This window comes from Mustela nigripes, chromosome 12 (genome assembly GCF_022355385.1).
Source record: "Mustela nigripes isolate SB6536 chromosome 12, MUSNIG.SB6536, whole genome shotgun sequence".
NCBI classification, from domain to species: Eukaryota; Metazoa; Chordata; class Mammalia; order Carnivora; family Mustelidae; genus Mustela; species Mustela nigripes.
The window spans coordinates 98,587,636-98,606,172 of NC_081568.1; the positions used below are offsets into that span (position 1 = coordinate 98,587,636).

Consider the following 18,537-nt stretch of genomic DNA (forward strand, 5'->3'; position numbering starts at 1 on the left):
TTTTTTTTTTTTTTTTTTTTTGTATTTCTGCTCCAGGAAGGAAAGGCCTGAATATGCAGCAAGCTCTTATGTTCTTCAGTTGAGTTGAGAACTTAAATCTGGAGTTTGGACAGGAAACTGGAACGCAGTGGGAGGTCTGTAAGGGTGGAGGATGGGGTGTTTCCAGGCTTTCAAAACACAAAACAGGTGGTTTTCAGCGTTTGCTGGCTGGCTGGGGAGAGGTGGGGAGGGGAGGGGTGAATACAAAGTAGGCGGGCTTCTGGATGGGTGGGTCTGGGGCCTGCTGCCTGGGCCTGAAAGTAGAGAGTGACAGGTGAGGGCCCAAACTCCCCTGCATGCCGCTCTGGAAAATCCTGGGAATGCCAAGAGGTGCAGAGAGGAACCTCAACTCCGAACTGGGAAATGCTCAAAAGTGAGAGTCCAGCCAAGCTGAGGTCCCTGAAGAAGACCAGGGAGCAGAGTGGCAGGAACTCCTTCCTCTGATGAATCAGCAGTGATGTGGGTGACAAGGAATCCGGAGCTATGAGCCCAGCCAGAGGCAGCATCAGCGAAGTCTGACAGGCTTTAATTATTTTAGGGTAAGAAATCTGCGCTTTGTAAACTTGCCAGATGTCTATGCTTTCGTATATTTGATTTCTTGTTTGTTTTACTTTTTGTTGTTGTTGATGATGTTGTTCTGGTAAAACTCTAAATAAGAAGAGTGTCACAAAGCCCTTCCCCTTTCCTGGGAAAGCCCAGCAGGAGAATCAAGGAATCCTTATGCAGCTGAGGCCCCTGGTGAGGTAAAACATAAGAATGTGACCAATCTCCACTCCAGCAGGGGCGTCTCTGCTCATGAACCTCCTTGGAAGTCTTTAATTACCTTTTGAACACATTGTGTGAATGAGAGAAATGGTGATTTTAGTGACACATTAAGCATAGGGACAATAAGCACAGACCCTGAAACACACAACCTAGCCATGTCCCATCCTAATCCTCCAGAAGGCTGGATGACAGTGCTTTTTAAAGTAGCTTGGCAGGTCATGCAAAATGCCGCCTGGCTCCCCTAAGGGCCTTAGCTGCCCATTTTCTCTTTACCCTCTCTAGCCCTTATACAAACAAAAAATAAATAAAAGTCTACAGTCTTTGCAACAGACCTGCCTGACATCAATTAACACTAACCTCTGGCAAGTGGCAATCCTCACAGAAGCTCCAAGATGTTTTCAACATGAGGCTTTTAATGCGCTCTCTAAAGTAGGAGTATGAGTAAAGTATGCGTATGCTAACGGCCATTTTCCTGACAAGGCGACAGGCTCGAGATACTAAATGGTGAAACTAGTTAAGTGATCCTGTGAGAAGGGGATAAATCTGTGCACAGAATAAGGTCCAACGGCCCCCATTCCCTGCATGTTCCACAAGACATTTGAAATCTCTCAGTCAAGCATGTAGCAAATGGGTGTCCCAGGACTGGCAATTGACTGATCAGTCCCTGAGCTCACATTCCAAGCTATTGTCTAGAGAACATCTCCACAGTTCACACTTGAGGGGGCAGGGGGAGTGGCAGCAGAGAGAAGGGCTGGGTAATTCATTCAGGAACTGGAAGCTGAGAAACAGACTTGGTAAGCAAATACTTCAAAGCTCACTAGAGAACTCCCATAAAACACAGACCCTCTGCAGCAACCAGGGAGTGATTTAAATCCACTTGGAATTTCTAGGAGGAAGGAGTGAGACGTATCAACTCTGTTCAGAGGCTCATGAATAATTTCACCTGACACAGGACACTGAACGAGCAGAAACCTGGGACCTACAAAGGACAATAGGTCTCCAACTAATCTTTGTTACTCAAGTCTTATTCCTAAGTGAGGAACCAGGGTGGGTAAGGGAAGCCCCGACAGGAAGTTCACCATGTTTAGACTCATCATCATTATCATCATTATTTGTCTTTGTGAGAGAAATGTTAGATAGGAAACATTTTCTGGCAGCCATCACCTCACTGGCTGCATTAGCTAAGTGAAAGGCGGGGGCACCCACCGATTACCAGAATGTGGACCTCATCTGTGACTCCCTCTGGGCCAGCAGACAGCCAAAGGGGGACTACAAATGCAGTAAACACCTAAGCCCTGATCTGCAAAGGTGGTGGCTACAAGTTACTCGCGTGGCCTTAAACCCCAGGCTGCGAAACCCTCACACTCCTCCTTCTCCATGCACACTGGAGACTGTCCCCACCCTTCAGAGGCTCATCAAGTCATTGTAGGGAAGCAGCCAGCCCTGGCCTTGTGAAAAGTGTGTCCCTGCCATCCTCCCCACCGGCGCGGCATGGGACATCGCCCCATGCCCCATGTGCGGCATCACCCCTGTACCCCCTCGAAGAGCAGCCCTTCCCTCCCACCCAAGCGCAGCGCATCCACGCAGGACCCAGGTACCCACTGCCGAAGTGGCAGTGCTGGCGGCCCTGGCAGCCACGACCGAGAGGTCGCGCTGCTTTCCCCCCGATGGCCGCAGGGGGGCAGGAAAGAAGGACTAAGAACAGTGGCGGAGGAGCCAGGGGCGCGCGGGTGAGGAGGAGGGGAGGCGGGGGCTCCGGCGGCCGGGCCGCTGGTGAGCGGGGAGCTCGGAAACCGCCCCTCGGGGAGAGCTCGGTGCGAGACCCCCAGACCCCCCGCCGTCAGGCGCCTACACACCCGGCTATACCCCGCAGCGGCTCTAGATGCACCCCTCCTTCCGGCCGCTGCCCGGCCAGCGCGAGGGACGCTCGGGAGCGGGAGAACTGTGCGGGCCGAGGGGCCCAGCAGCCGACGAGAGCCAGGGGCAATCACGGTAGCCTCCGTGGGGAAGGTCCTTGCGTGCCTTCTTTGCCAAGGTCCACATCCGCCCTCCCAGCCTCTGGCGCTGGGCATTACTTTCGGGTTGACGATATCGAGTCCCGGAGGTGGCGTGGGCCGAGGGGACATAATTCTGAACATGACTCAGTTATGCTAATCCTGAGCTCTGTGGTTCAGAGTTGAAATTCAGGAGCCAGCTTTTCACATCTAATTGACTGGTCACCCCTCCTTGTTCTGTTTTTGCCAACCGTAGCTCCTCCACGCTGGTCTTTTATCTCTTAGTATAGTACAGACTTCCACAGATTTCCATCATCCCACCCCAAAACTTTACAGTAAACGGGCTCTCTTCCCTTCATCAAATTGTCTCCACTTCTCCTCTTCCTGCTTCCAAATTTAATTCCTGACACATCTGAACCAAAACTCTCCAAAAGTTATGGCGAGAGAACCCAACATAAACGGAAATGGCCCAGGAAAAGGGGGAAGGAGATGAGGCTATCAAAAATCAAACTGCGCGTGTGCGTGTGTGTGTGTGTTTTACCTAGTAGACATTAAACTACTTCATACAATGTTTCATCTGCTAGAAAACATTATTCTAAAATGACTTGCACTGATTTGTTTCACTGATATTTATTTTGAAATTTCAGATAATCCTTATATAGACCATACAACTTTTATGTTCATTAAAATTACACCTAGGGGGTGGCTGGGTGGTTCATTCGGGTTAAGCAGTTAAGTGGCTGACTTGGCTGAGGTCAAGATTACAGTGTCCTGGGATGGAGCCCCTTCTCAGGCTCTGCACTCACCAGGAGTAGTCAGCTTGTCCCTACCCATCTCCCTCTGCCCCTCCACCTCCTACTGCTCTCTCTTTTTCTTTCTCTAATAAATAAATAAAATCTTAAAAAGCAAACTACACCTGGGTTCAAAAAGATAGTGAGACATTAATGTTATGACCTTAATAAGCCACTGTATTAGAAAAACCAGAAAGCAGCAAGAGGAGAAACCAATAAAATGCAAGCCAGTGGGATTTACAAAATGGTCCTAAAAACAGTCTTTGTTTCCTCTTCCTTTCCTCATCCTGTTAGCAAATTCTGTTCAAGTGAGGAGAGAGCACTTGGATCAATCCACTGCCTGGTCCTTCTTACTTTGAGCCAGGAAAGCAGGTTTCTGATTATAGCTTTGTCTTGTTCACCCTGGATGAACACACAGCTGGTCACACTGGGCAGACAGCATGGTCTGAGTGTGGCAGCACCACCAAACAGCACGGCCCTTACTCCTGGAAACCCAGTGCTTCCAGGGTGTGGCTCTGTGGGTTGCTCCTTTATGCTAGGCTCCAGGGCCTTTCAGCTCCTCAGCATTTGCTTTTCTACCTTGGCCATGGCCCAGGCTCCTGATTTTTCAGTTTCCTTTCTCCTGGCTTCTTTTCCAGCAGTTTGGCTGATTCCTTAACTTCTCCATCAGAGGGTGGTCAGGAGAATAGGGAGCTTGAAACTCCACTCAGCTCTTCTTAATGGTCCTTCGAGTGCTGGGCTTGGTGGGAAAAGAGCCACACTGTTGGCTAAAATGAGATTTTGGGATTATCTGTGGATTTAATCTGGTCTTCTCACATATACCATTTCCACAAATAATTAGAGATTACTAGATACATTCAGAAGTTGCATTAGCCTTAAAGAATTTGGAGAAAATCTAAATAGGCTTAAATACCATCTTGGAGTCCAGAATGTTAAGCTCTATGCTCCAGATAATTAACATTTTTAAGGCCTTCCCCCACTCCGCCCCTAGAACCCTGTGGTTAAAACCACTACTAGGAAGCAATTTACTGAACACATTTTATATATATAATATATAATATATTTTGCAGGAAGGGTGAGCAGAGTAGAGAAGCAGTAAATGTACTACTGTTGGATAAAGAGAGATTAGGCCAGGCAGCGATGGCATTTTGAAACTTCTCTATCATCAGAACATATATTCTGATGCCGGAAGTTTGAGAGGATTTTTGATATTAACCTATGTGGGAGACAGGCAGGTAGAAGACGATTTGCAGAGCCATGCTCTCTCTGTGGGCACAAGAATGCTGCCCCTCCTCCTGGAAAGCACCCTGGACACAGAGTGTCCATCCAGAGCAGTGAGTGATGCTCACTGAGCCAGGAGGGCCCTTCCTCCATACTCCGAGGGCCCCTTCCAGGGAGCAGCAATGGCCTTCTTTTGATTTTTCAAAAGAAAACCCAGTGGGAGTCCTCCATTAGCAGTGACATGAAAATGGCATTCTATTATTGCAGGGTGGTAGAGAATATGGTAATAATAGTATCTTGTGCTTCTGAGTGTTTAACAGTTTTCAAAGCAATTTTGTATTTGTTCTCTTATTTGATGTTCATAGGAACTGTGAGGTAAGGATGTACAGTATGATCATCTCCATTTCTTTCTGATGAGGAACTTAGCCACAGTCAGAAAGCCAGTAAAGAGCAAAGTAGAATTAGAATTCAGTCTTTCTGACATGCCTTTCTGATGTGCCATTAAAGTTCTGTACTAAGGGTGCATGGGAGGCCTGGTCGGTTAAGCATCTGCCTTTGGCTCAGGTCATGATCTCAGGGTCCTGGGATTGAGCCCCACTTGGGGGAGCGGGGGGGGGGGGTCTCTGCTCAGCAGGGAGCCTGCTTCCCCCTCTCTCTCTGCCTGCCTCTCTACCTACTTGTGATCTCTCTCTCTGTCAAATAAATAAATAAAATCTTTAATAAATACATTAATAAAACTTTTTAAAAATAAATAATAAAGTTCTGTGGTAAAATATCATAGTTATATGACTGCATTATCACACCTGCTCTATGTTCATTAAATACCCTGTACTCAAGCATGCTCATTTTATACTGATTTAATTAAGCAAATTACACTTGTGAAAAAATTTGTGTCCTTTCTAACACTCTGTCTCCTTTGGAATACCACTATTGAAGCTCTGCCCTTTATTTGTATTTCCTCTCCTTAATAATCAGCAAGGTGTTAAGCTAGTCATGTGGGAAAATTTCCCAAAGTCACTTAAATTGACTTAGAAAATGCCACCCAGTGTTCACCTTATCCCATAGCTCTTCTTTTCCATTACTAGAATCTGAGTGCATAGTAAGATATTCCCCAAACAAATGGGCCAAGATCACACCTTACCAAGAGCAAACAAAGCAAGCAAAAAACTCTGCCACAAATGAAATGTCTAGTAGCATCACAACTGTAAGTTTTATACTTATTGATATTTTTAGAAAGATTGATAAGAAATTCTCTGACATACCCACGTGGTTATAGTCCAATTCATGCTCAAAAGAGCACTTCAGATTTTTCCATCAACACCATTCACATTTTAGAAGACCGACTTTGCAGGGGCCTCCCCAAAGAATTTCCTTAAACCTCTGCCAACCTGCAGGGAGAAGGAGTGGAGATATTACATAAATATCTACACTGAGTTCTTGGATAGAGTTGCACAATGGCCATATATGGTGAAAGGTAGATTTTCCCTTGTGACTATACTCTTGGAATATGTTAAATGCATATGTCTCCATTTCTGCTCTCAAGAAGCTGGCGTACAGATGTTTAGTATTGGGGTGGTAGAAACACTGCTGTCTACAGTTTACATGATGTCTAATAGGTCTCTAGAATGTGCTTAAAAGGCAATGTTCAGAATTAGGCCTCTAACCTTCTTTGACGTAATTGTCTTTCTTTGGAGTCACATCTTGAAGGAAAGGATGAAGATTTGGAAAGGGCATTAATTTTCTCAACCAGACTTACTATTTTCCTTCTGTGCTTTATATAATCCTTTAAACTCAATAAAATTCAGCTAATTATGGATTTCTACCTGAATAATGTTGCCATTTGAGTGGCTGCATGTCACTGTTTCTTTTTTCTGACCCCCTGTCAGGCCAATTCTGCCTGATTTCACTCATGTGCTGCTGCTTTTTATAATCTGAACATTATTTCCACTCAAATGTTTCCAGCTTTGCAGAAAACCTAGGAATCTGAAAGGGGGGGGAACCTCTCTTAACTATTACTTGGATAATTATCATTTGGAGTTATTCTGATTTTTTTCTGCAAAAAGGATACTATGAGAAGAACATTTGAAAAAAGTGAAAGGTTTTAGTTTGAAAGCTAAAATTTTCTAACATTTTAAACAGAGCTTAGGCAGTCTCTCTGGTAATTAAAATATGATTTCCCCCTCTATTTCCTATGCTCAATAAACTCAACTATTACAATATATTTTGAAAAGTACAACACTGAGTCTAGGTCATTAAACAAAGAAATTAAAAGGCTTTGAGAGGATTTTTAAAGATCCAGTTTCCTAATATGTAAAATGGACCCTGGAAAGACTTTATGGTGTATAATATGTTTTTTCCCTATTTTCTAAATGCAATAATCTCTAACTGCCACTTGATCATTAGAGATTTATATTCACTATAATTTATGTCAACTTATATCTGGGATTCCTTTTTTTTCCCACAACATTTGGCAGCAAACTGCTGGTGGAAACTAGAATGTTTCACATTAGCAGCCCTCTTAAATTATTTCTGTGAAATAATTTACTGTGGATTACAAATTCTTATATGGCATTTCAAGTTAATGATTAGGCAGAGAGATATATCAAAAATACGATTAGTCACATATGTACCTGACTTGCATGGCTTTAACTCTATGTGTGTTTCACAAGAATTGTTTTTCAAAAAGATACTTCAGGGCTTCTCTTCTATATTTTTCCAAAGAAAGCCAAAAGATTTTTAAAGGAAAAAAAAGAGAGATATACATGCTCTTATAAACTATCTCCTCTAATTCAATATCTTTAAAGTTATTTTCTATTTCGTGATGGCCACTGATAGCACAGGTACTGCTGTGTGGTCTGAAACTATAAGATCTCACAGTGGTGAAGACTTCTTGCAGCATGCCTTGAAGTCAAGATGTAAAAATCCTGAGAAAACATGAGATTTTTAATGAAAACTGTAATGTCTCTCTTTCACTGCAAGGAATTAGCCATGAAATGGTGTACCCCCAATAGAACACAAAATGAAACGGAACCGGGCACTCCTCGTTCAAATCTCAGAATGAGCTACTCCCTAACTCATTTTCATTTTCCTACATAGTTACGGATAAAGCCTTTAGAGATTTCTTTGTTCAGTTTCCTTTATCACCCAGGGAAGTAAGACTAAGTAAGTGTGGCTATAAAAGTTGGGTTCCAATTTTATTTGTATAGGAAGGAGCTCCCAGATCATTTCTTTTGTATCTCAGACAGATATTTCTTTTTCTCTTTCCTTCCTCGCTTTTTCTCTTTAACAGTCGTTCTCTTAACTCAGCTATTTATGATTCATTTCATGAAAGGCCAGGTTTTCTCTGAGGGTACTATAATGTCTTACAGTGGTTTTAGAGACTAGCAGCAAAAAGGAACTACTACTTTCTTTGGTGTTGTAAAATAAAGTCATGGTTAAGAGCCTACAACCTGCAATAAACTATTAAAAAAGGAATTTATGATGGCTGGTTATTATCCTCCTGAAATAATGTTGTTACAAGTCTGCCCTTGTCAGTCATCTGCAGGATCACATACTGGATCTCAAACAAAGGGAGGGTCTGGATCCACACAGGGGCTCATGGCAATTTACCCAAGGATGGGATGGCCTCGCCTGATAGTCCCTTATGCCCTTCATCACCTTTTCAAAGCAAGAGAATAATAGCCACATGTGTATTTTATCCTGATTGCACTCAAAGGCACCTGTTTGTGAGTCTGGGTTTGAATTGCAATTTCAAAAAATATTTGCATGGCCAGTAACAGCAAATTATGTGGGAGTGCCTTGGGGCCACTGGGGCACCAGCAGGCAAGGCTTTCAGAAAGACAACTGGAAGCATCATGCATACCCTGAAAACTGCTTGTCAACTCTTTTCCTTCTTTTTAACATTAATTTAAGTCCTCAGAAGAACTGCTTCTTCCTTTCCTTGCTTTGCAAGCACTTTCCTTCGCTAAAGCTGGGTCTGTCTGGCAAGCTCCTTGTGAGTCCTCTTTGTATCTGGCAAGGTAGAGAGGAAGAGAGCATCCTATCAGGCCGCTGAATGTGGTTGGGGGTGGTGGGGGAAGGAACAGGATTATTCACCAGAGGCTGAATTAGGCTAAGGCTCAGGAACTGGAACAGGTCTGCTCAAGATGCACAATCACCAAAGGTAGAGGGTCTGGCTCAGAGAGAGAGAGTTAGAGAGAATGAAGAATAACGAGATTGTGTGTGGCTTGGGAAGGATGGGAGATGGTCTAGTGGGTGGATAAGGAGGTCGAAGGGTTGAGAAGGAGGAGGATTAAAGAGGAGACAAAGGCCTGAAAATGGTTTGATTGATTTCTAAGAGTAGAAGATAAAAAATTCCAGGTTCTAAACCCTTATAATGTAAATCATCATTTCCTAAAGAAAGTAATAGAATTTCTCTGGTAAAGTAATAGGTTTCTTTACTTAAAAAAAATTTTTATGTTGTGCCTGAAAATGTGAAAAAATATAAACTCTCCAAGAGTTGGATGGATATTGCTTAATATTAAATGTTAAAGAACAGAAAATTGGCTTTAAAATGAGAATAAAAATGAAAAAACAAGAACCATCACTTCCTAGACCTTCATTTAAATAAGCCCACTCTAACATACTATGCTGTTCATGACTTGTTTCAGAAAGTTATCAGAAGCATCTGTTCAGTATGTTTTGGAAAGCCAACTTGCTTAGTTCTGTGAAGCAATGTCAGGGTCAGTGCCTATGGAAAACAGAATAGCACACACACGATTCTAATCCCGTTATTTTGAAAACTTGGAAAAGCTTTGGTATCATCTGAAATGGCTGATTTTCTTTTGTGTACTTAGAAGAACATTAACAATTTTTTAGGAAAAAATTATGTAGATTTAGAAAATTGAAAACCAAAATCTAGAATTGAAATCATCACTTAACATAAAGCTCTGATTTTTAATTGTCTCAGTATCAGTGACATCACTTTACCATTCCCTCATAGGATTAAAATTCATCTCCAAAGGAAAATCTAAAATCCATGAAAATAGTGTTATAAAAATTTGGAAATTAAAGACCCCATAGAAATGAATATAATAAAACAATACCTGTCAGCTGCTAAAGTAATGCTGATTTATACACTACTAACCTGTTAGGCTTTTTGATACAAAATTTCAGAGCAGCCACTATCCACTACTGTTTATGGAATGATGGCCTGTGTAGCCAGTACTTGCCCTTTACTTAATCACCCAATAAATCCAAAGTTGGAATATTTTCAACAACATTCACCAGGGGTCACCTTTAAGTGACTGGAACCATCAGTGATAGCCTTTTAAAAGACCATCTACTTTTGGTCAAAATGTAACTACAGAAATCATTCCCCTTCGAAGTGCTATGTATTAATTATATCTGCAATCATGCTGTCAAAATAAAGTGTCTTTAAGACAGAAGGAGAGAATTTCTTACTTAACTGTAGAAGAAAAGCACAAAAGATGATGTTCATTTTGTAACGTGCTCTTATTCCATAATTATCTGTAGAGTCAGAGCAAAAGAGACTCAGATGAGTGGCCGTCTGGTCAAAAGATGGAAATTGATATGTTTAGCCATTGAAAACTTATAAGAACTTGTCACCGTATTAGAAAAATACAATCCAATAGAAAATACAGTTTTCTAAAATGTTTTTCTAATTATCACCTTGGCTCTCTGTGGTTCTGCAAATACAAATAAATAGAAAGCTAAGTTCTTCATTTCTTCCCAACTCCCAGCTTAGCTACAAAACTCCTAAATGAAAACACAGTTTTCTGTGTTGTTGAAGTCAGGAGTGATGATGACCAGAGACGTAAGGATTCCAGGAAAGGCTGTGGAGGGGCGCAGAGGACTGTGGGAGCAATTAGGGGGTGTGCTGGAGACTGCTCCTTTGTCTCAAATTGTCTACTTATATTGATCCACTTGCCACACTCTGCTATTTCAGAAGAGTAGAAGGGCTGATGTTGGTTGGATACCACAAGAAATGCTGAACTTGCAATCACCAGCATCACCATTGCTCCCTGGTAGCAAGAAAATGCTGAAGTGAGCAGTTGCTGAATCAAAATATTAGAGCTGGAGGGGACATTAACGTAGTTTCTCTGGATACAGAGAAACTCTGGAAATAGAGTAACTCTTGACTCTCAATCCACAGTTGTTTAATAAGGAAATATCACAAATTGGTTTAGCTAAGGGGTTATAGATTTTAACATATTTTGTAAGATTTACACCTAAATAGTTCATGGTTTTCTAGATCATAAATTAGAGTCCAGCTCCCTAGAGTCCTAAATTAAACATAAAGCACTTGTCTCCCATCTGAGCCACAGAGACCAGTGTTGTCCAAAAGAAATACAATGTGAGCCACACATGCTATTTAAAATTTTCTGGTAGTCACATTGCTTTTTTAAAGAGTGGGAGGGAGAGAAAGAGAGAAAACGAGAGCACTAATGGGGGGTGGGCAGAGGGAGAAGGAGAGACAGAATCTTTTTTTTTTTTTAATTTATTTATTTGACAGACAGAGATCACAAGTAGGCAGAGAGGCAGACAGAGAGAGAGGAGGAAGCAGGCTCCCCGCAGAGCAGAAAGCCCAATGTGGGGCTCAATCCCAGGACCCTGGGATCATGACCTGAGCTGAAGGCAGTGGCTTTAACCCACTGAGCCACCCAGGCACCCTGAGAGACAGAATGTTAAGGCTCCACACAGGCTTGATCTCACAACCCTGAGATTGTGACCTGAGCCAAAATCAAGAGTCAGACACTCAACCGAATAAGCCACCTAGGGAGCCACACTGTAAAAAGTAAAAACTGAAATTAATTTTCACAATTGTGTATTGGTTATTTATTGCTGTATAACAAGTTACTCCCAAACTTAGCTTGAAACAGACATTTACTATCTTAGAGTTGCTGTGCATCGGTGATTTAGCTGGATCATTTCTGGCTTAGGATTACTCCTGGGTTGGCAGTCATGCTATTGGCTGGGCTACACTGACTGGGGCCAGAGGGTCTGTTTCCAAAAAGTGTTACTCACATGGCCAGCCTTTGGTGCTGGCTATTGGCCGACGTGCCTCAGTTCTCCTCCATGTGACTTCTCATCCTCCAGGGCCTCTCATCTCCATTTGGCATCTTCAGCATGTCCATTATTGGTGAGAGGGCTCTAAACAGAAGAGAGGGAACAAGCTAACGTAGGGGAGAAAGAGCATCCGAGATAGAAGCTGTGTTTTGTAGATTTTGAAATCTCATCTTAGAAGTTATATTCTATCATTCCTGCTATTTTTCATTTGTTAGCATTGACCTGTTATGTCCAGTTTACATTCTTGGGGAGGGAATTACAGGCATAGGTTATTGGGAATCATCTTAAAAGTAGTCTACCACAACTCTGTTTTAATTACCACAATATACCTAAAGTTTTATAGCATTATAGAATCAATACAACAATTGTTAATGAGATACCTTGTATTCTTTTTTTTTCATCTTAAGTCTTCAAAATCTAATAAGTATTTTACACTTACACTATATCTCCATTGGACGAGCCACATTCCAAGCACACGTGGTCACGTGTGGCTCATAGCTATGATAGCAGAGCATGTATCTAGATGTTCTGGAGGCCCCTAAAGACCCAAAGACCCTGATGAAGGAGAACTTCTCTCCCAGGAACTGAAAAATTGAAGTGACTTACCTGATCCATATCAAGTATTTACCATGTCCAGGCACGGGGCTAAGTATGGGGAACCCTAATTCAGTAAAATCATTATGCCTGACCTAAAGGAACTCAGTCAGACAAATAAGAAGCTAAATTCTAAATATGCATCAACCGGGGGTAGGCTCAGTGGGTTAAAGCCTCTGCCTTCGGCTCAGGTCATGATCCCAGGGTTGTGGGATCAAACCCCCTCATCGGGCTCTCTGCTCAGCAGGGAGCCTGCTTCCCCCACTTTCTCTGTCTGCCTCTCTGCTTACTTGTCATCTCTGTCAAATAAATAAATAAAATCTTTTTAAAAAATAAATAAATACGCATCAACCATTCTGGGCCTGCTTCAGGGAACTTTAACCCAAGATGGGTCCTAGAATGAAGAACTCAAGTCTCTCCCCATTCCTTGGGAAGGTAGATAACCCAGAATCTTTTTAGCCCAGCAAAAACCTCCAACAATGACCACATAGATCATTCACCCCCGGCCCAACTGGGGACTATGTCTCCAGCCCTAAGCTGGAGCCCATATGTTGGCCTGAAATTTGATTTGCCTTGGACATGGAGCAAATTAAATATTTGTTTAACTCAGAACATTGTACTTTCCACTATTCTCCATAAGCAAGACCTGTAAGGGAAGAGAGATCTAGGGGCTAACTTAACTATTTCAGGTTTCTTGGGTGCTTTGGAGGTACATGTCATAGTTGCACCAAACCTCATACACATGCAACTAAATGTATATGGAAGAAAAGTTCTAAATGATCTTACCAGCTATGAATTGATGTAGCAGTAGGGAGCATTATTTTTAGTCTAGTCTCTGTTCTAACTCTGATAATGCAAATATCTTTTGCTTTTGCAAAATGTACATATGTATTTGACTTGAATATTCCCTCACAGTTTGTGTCCTGAAGTGTATCTGTGTTGTTATAAGCATAACTCTGCACACCCAGGACCTACCAGAGGAGCTTCTCATCTCCCAAAATAGCACTTACATTCTATTAATTAATGGTGATATACCTGGCAGTCCAGTTAAAGAATTCTGGGGTTCATTTGGTTGAAATACAATATACTTTTCATTAGCAGAGGGGGGAAAGCAGTTTTCTGAGTGGCTTTTCTACCAATGTCAATAGTAGTCACTTACTTTCAAGTTAGAGGAAAATCATCCTGCCTCAGTGCAAAGAAATCAGTTTCACTCAGAAGGCGTCTGGAAAAATAATCTTGATACTATCTTTCCCCATTGCTTGCCTTCATAAAAATATTGTTTAGGGGGAAAAATGTGTGAATATATATATATATATATATATATATATATATACTGTTTCATCAAGGTTATTGTACCTGTATCTTTAAAAATATCTTTGTTCCACAATGTGGACACACACACACACATATATACCTGATAAAACATCTCATTTCTGTGCTCAATAATGTCATGATTCTAGTTGAGCTGCCATAGGCTAAGGCTCAAACATTTAACCTGGAAAAACAGTCAGGCTGTCTGGAACATAGGAAAACCCCTTATGCTGTTCTGCTGGAATTTGAAGAGTGAGAATAAAGCTTCTGTTCTGTGTAAATCTGTCTAAATGTAGTGTTTTACAGTATCAGGCACTACTCTAGGAGCCAAGAACTGACTTGGCCTAAAGGCCCCTGCAAGAAGACAAACCTAACCCTACCCCCAGTACCCTGGAGTCAGCTTAGAGAAATAAATGAATTTTAAACATCTCATTGTGAATACAAGTATGCACATCATTTTTTCACATGTAGAGTAGCTTCATCTAAAAGCACAGTTTGTTCCTGTTTTGGAGATTCTAAATAAAAGAAAACAGCGTTTTGATTGGTCTTTGGGAAGGCCAGCATGCTCAAGCATAGCACATGTGATGGGATCCACAACTATTTTTGCTGAGTTTTAGAATGCAAATTTGAGCCCACAGTATGCACTCTAGCAAATATATATATGCCTCTATGTACAGACTGAAAGATACCACCCACAAACATAAAATGTGCAGAAGGGCAGTGGCAAAAATACCTCTAATTTTTTTTATAGCTTTGGTTGATATTTATTCTAACCTAACCCACAAAAGAAACGTTTCATCGCTGTAGTAGTGCCAGGCAGTGTAAAGGACCGGGTGTGCGCAGCTCTTTGGAGAAAGAGGGGGACTCCTTTAGCCTTTTCCATCTGAATTTTTATTTGCTTCTTAAAAGTAGAAGCTGAGTTCATCAGCTAAACCGCTAGACTTGAGATTTGCTCTAAAACTGTAACTCACCCCGTTTGGTCGGCGTAGGAGGTTGCCAGCACTGTCCCCGGGGCTTCCAGTTCCAAGGAACGTTCGCGCGACCTGTTTACCCGACCCGCTTTGGCGCGAAATGGAGCTTCCCATCCAGAGAAAGATCTTGTTTGCTGCCCTCTCTCCCAACCCCCAGGCCGACCGTGCGGCGCGAATCCCGAGAAACGCGCCCTCAGCGGGGCCCTGAAGGGAGCTGGGCCCGGCGCCTCCCCAGCGGGAGTCGGGAGCAGGCCCTGGCTCGCCGGCTCGGCTGGAAGAACGATCTTGACATTGCGCCCTTCTCGCCGCGACTCGTAGGGCACAAGAGCAACTGCAGCCGGTCCTGACCCGCGCTGGGAGACCGAGACTGCTGGACGCGGCCTCCCACGCGGTGCTCACAGACCTCCGGGCACTGGTCAGCGTAGCGCTCTCATGGGGTCACAAAAGGTGGTTGTGGGGGGAACCCCTGGCTCCTGGCTGGAGGCCTTTACGCCCGGGTCTCCCCAGTCAGACCTTCGAGAGAGACTTTCCAAAAAAGCCCTAAGCGGGAGGACATTCGTGATGACGCGGATTGTCCCCACTGTTCAAGTGGCGCGTCCACGCGGACCCCGCGCAACGTAGCACTAGCTGGCCTCCACGGGGGTCGGAGGGGTTCGGTGGCCGCCCTGGCGGCGACTTGTGGAGCAAAACTAGTATGTTTCGAACCCCTAAATGAATGTATCGGAAAACTCAAGGTTAGGCACCGAGTCCTTCACTGTCCTTCCCTGCTCTCCCTCTTCTCAAGCCCGGGGAGGGGCGCTAGCAATTCTCAACTCCGAACTGGGCGGGTTAAAGTTCTCCCGCGCTCCCGGAGGCGACCACCCGCCTCGCCGCAGCCCGCCAGGCCCAACCGCCCGCCCCCCGCACCGCGCTCCGGGCGCGCCCTGAGCCAACGAGTAACGCCGAAACGCCGAGCTGACTCACGCGGCGCGGAAACTCAGACGTATTACGTCATTTTCACACCTCCTTTCTCGGATTGTCTCGCGTATTTTGAGCCCACCGGGGAAACGCGCCCACACCGCCGCTTAAGCAAAAGTGTTAAAATTTCGAGGAAGTGTAGATTCGACGGAAATTCTTATTTTCCTCAGCATCAGTTGTAGTTTCTTCGTCAAATAATATCATCTTTTGGCCAAGGTTCTGAAACTGAATATTAAATATCATAGCTTTTATATGTTGTTGAAACCAGTGTGGTGTAATAAAGTGTAAGCAGTATTAAATCTCAAAACCAAAACAATACCCTCAACCAAAGGCTTCTCTTTAGGGCAGCCTGATTAAGCAGCCGGAGAGAGAAGAGGGAGGATTTCGGAATCACCAGAAAGGAGCAGGAAGGTCTCCCTTGCTGTCATCAGAATATTACACGCACCGACTTCTAGAACAAATAAATAAAGCACTGATTGCCTCTAAACCTGAGGTCTCGCATGGAAAAAAAAAAATGTGATGGAGTCTGCAGATTCAGAGAACTTCACCATTGCAATGCAAGGAAGAGGGCCCAGTACTTTGCAATTAAGGCTTTTAAATTTCCTGACTTTCTGGGGAGGAGGGGGGAGCAGGGGGAGTCATCCTTATATGGCAAAGGAACACAACACTTTTCCTCGTTTAGAATCTTCCCAACTGTCCTCTGGCCAAGGAAATTATCAGAAACCTATAATTAGAAAAATTTAGAAAGGTACCTACAGTTTTAAGCTGTATTTTGTATTTAATCCTCAACAGGCCGAGGATATTTTAATAAATAATGAAAATAGATATTCAGCAAATAGCATTCTTTCTCTATCTGTTAGAAACGTTGCTCTCATAGGATTTTCCCAAAATCGTAGGGATGGAAGGAAAGAAAAATGTGAGCAAGCGCGCGTTTTGCTGGCCTAGTAAACTTACTGATATAAAATCTTTGTCTCCATTGCAGTAATGTCTAGAGTCAAAATTGGCTGTGCTTGGCTTGCTAAACTGGGTTTCTGCTGTATAGACTCAGAACCAGGAGTGAGTTTAGCTGATCCCTGTGGGGTGGGTACTAAGTCTAACGCCCCTGCAGAGAACCCAGGTGGCCACAGTGATCCAGTGAGAAGCCCAGAGGTCACCTCAGCCACTTCACTCAGTTACAGGCCTTAACCGGAAAAACATCTAACCTTGAGTTCTTTGTTTTGTTTTGTTTTGTTTTAAGGCACACCGTTTTCACAAGCCAGAACCTCTCATCTAGAGCAGCAGGCCCCAGCGCGTGTCCTCTGCTGCGTGGGGAGGGCCTGGCAGCTGGTGGATCTGTCTGGGCCACAGCTGCAGGGTCGGGAGCTCCTCTCAGACTCGGCTTCTTTCAGAAAACTCTTTTCTTGTCGGATGTGGTTTCCCTTTAATTAATCACTCATGCCCGCGTGTCCGCAGCGCAGCTTCCCCACTCTTCCCCCAGTCCCACATATGATCGTATTTGGAAGCAGGAGCACAGGCGGAGCAACTGGGGGCGACGTGGGTGTGGACTCCGGCGGCTGCAGAGCTGCCAGCTGCCCTGAAAGACCCCAGTTCGTGGTTCTCTGTAAGAGAGGCTTTCTGGAAGATCCACAGCCGGCTCCCGGACTTTCTAGCCAGTTGGCCACGCAGTTCGAAGCTTCGGCCTGGGTGGTCCAGGTGTTCAGGGTGGTCTAGACAGACCATATTTGAGTCAGGTTCTCTCCTTTCTCCACCTCCCTCTCTCCCCTCCCCTCGCCTTAGGAGCTGGCATCGTGCTGGCAGGAACCACCTTTTGCCCCCCCCCCCCCCCCCCCGCCCCCATTACCCACCGCACTCCTTCAAGGATCCCTCCAGGCTTGGCCTAGCCTTCTCGGTACTGCGGTTTACTGGACTTCGCAGGAGAAACTGGCCAAGCTTCTAGAAAGTTCGGCCCCTGGAAGTCGTTGGCTGAGGTCTATGCAGTCTCCTCTCCGGAAAGCCCTGGACCCAAACCCCAACATCAAGGTAGTCTCAGGACTGTGGGCCCTGATGCAACGGGCATACATTGAGCCCGTTTCCCTGGTTGCGTTCCATTCTTTACTTCCAAGCCACAAAGAGAGGCCTCCTAAAACGGGCCCCAGCTTTAAGGGCGCAGCCGGTTGTGGCAAGGACCACCCCGGGGACTCGGGTGTCTCCAAATGCGGCTCCTGCCGCCCCATGCCAAGCGAGGTGGGATGGCATAGTCCCGTTTGTGAGCGGTGGTGGGTCTCAAGAGACCACGTGGAGCTCCGTGTGCAAACTTAGTAGAGTAACGACCGGGCGGTGCGGCTGCCTCGGTACCTCAGGCGGCCCGGGCGCCACGTTCGGGCCCCAGGTCCCGCCAACCCGCGGCGGGGCGCTGCGCGTGTGCTTCGGGCCACCGCAAGCCCGCCGCGGGCCTTCTGGGCGCACCACACTTCCGAGGCCGCGGGTGTTGCAGTTGCGGGGAAGACAACCCGCTCCCCTCCCTGCCCGAGCTCCGGGAGGGCTGAGCGCGACAGTGGGGCCCCGTGCGTGGGCTCCGCCCGGGCGGTCGCCTGCCCACCCGCGGCCCGGCTCGGCCGCGTTCCCAGCAGCCGGGAGCGCTTCCCCGCTCGGTCACGGATCCAGGCCGCTGGTCCAGCTGTCAAAACAGGGGGTGTCTCTTTCATTCTGGCTCACAAAGTCCCAAAGGGGAACAGGGGGCCTTAATGCTTGTGTTTGGACACAAGCAATTATCCCTAATTATTCTTTTTCTTTTGAGCCTGCCCGTCCCGCCGGCGAGCTCGCCGCGGAACGGGCCCCGTAATCCTC

General features: G+C 45.0%; 1 long non-coding RNA gene across 1 annotated transcript in view; it reads right to left on the reverse strand.

The window, feature by feature from the left end:
- LOC132027944 (uncharacterized) overlaps window positions 1–15,631 on the reverse strand; it is a 22,475-nt gene extending 6,844 nt beyond the window's left edge. The window contains exons 1-3 of the long non-coding RNA XR_009407267.1: window positions 14,755–15,631; window positions 11,837–11,962; window positions 6,073–6,198 (exon numbers count right to left, since the gene is read on the reverse strand). This is a non-coding gene — a long non-coding RNA (uncharacterized LOC132027944). The remainder of the gene's footprint in view (window positions 1–6,072; window positions 6,199–11,836; window positions 11,963–14,754) is intronic.
- Window positions 15,632–18,537: the final 2,906 nt, after the last annotated feature.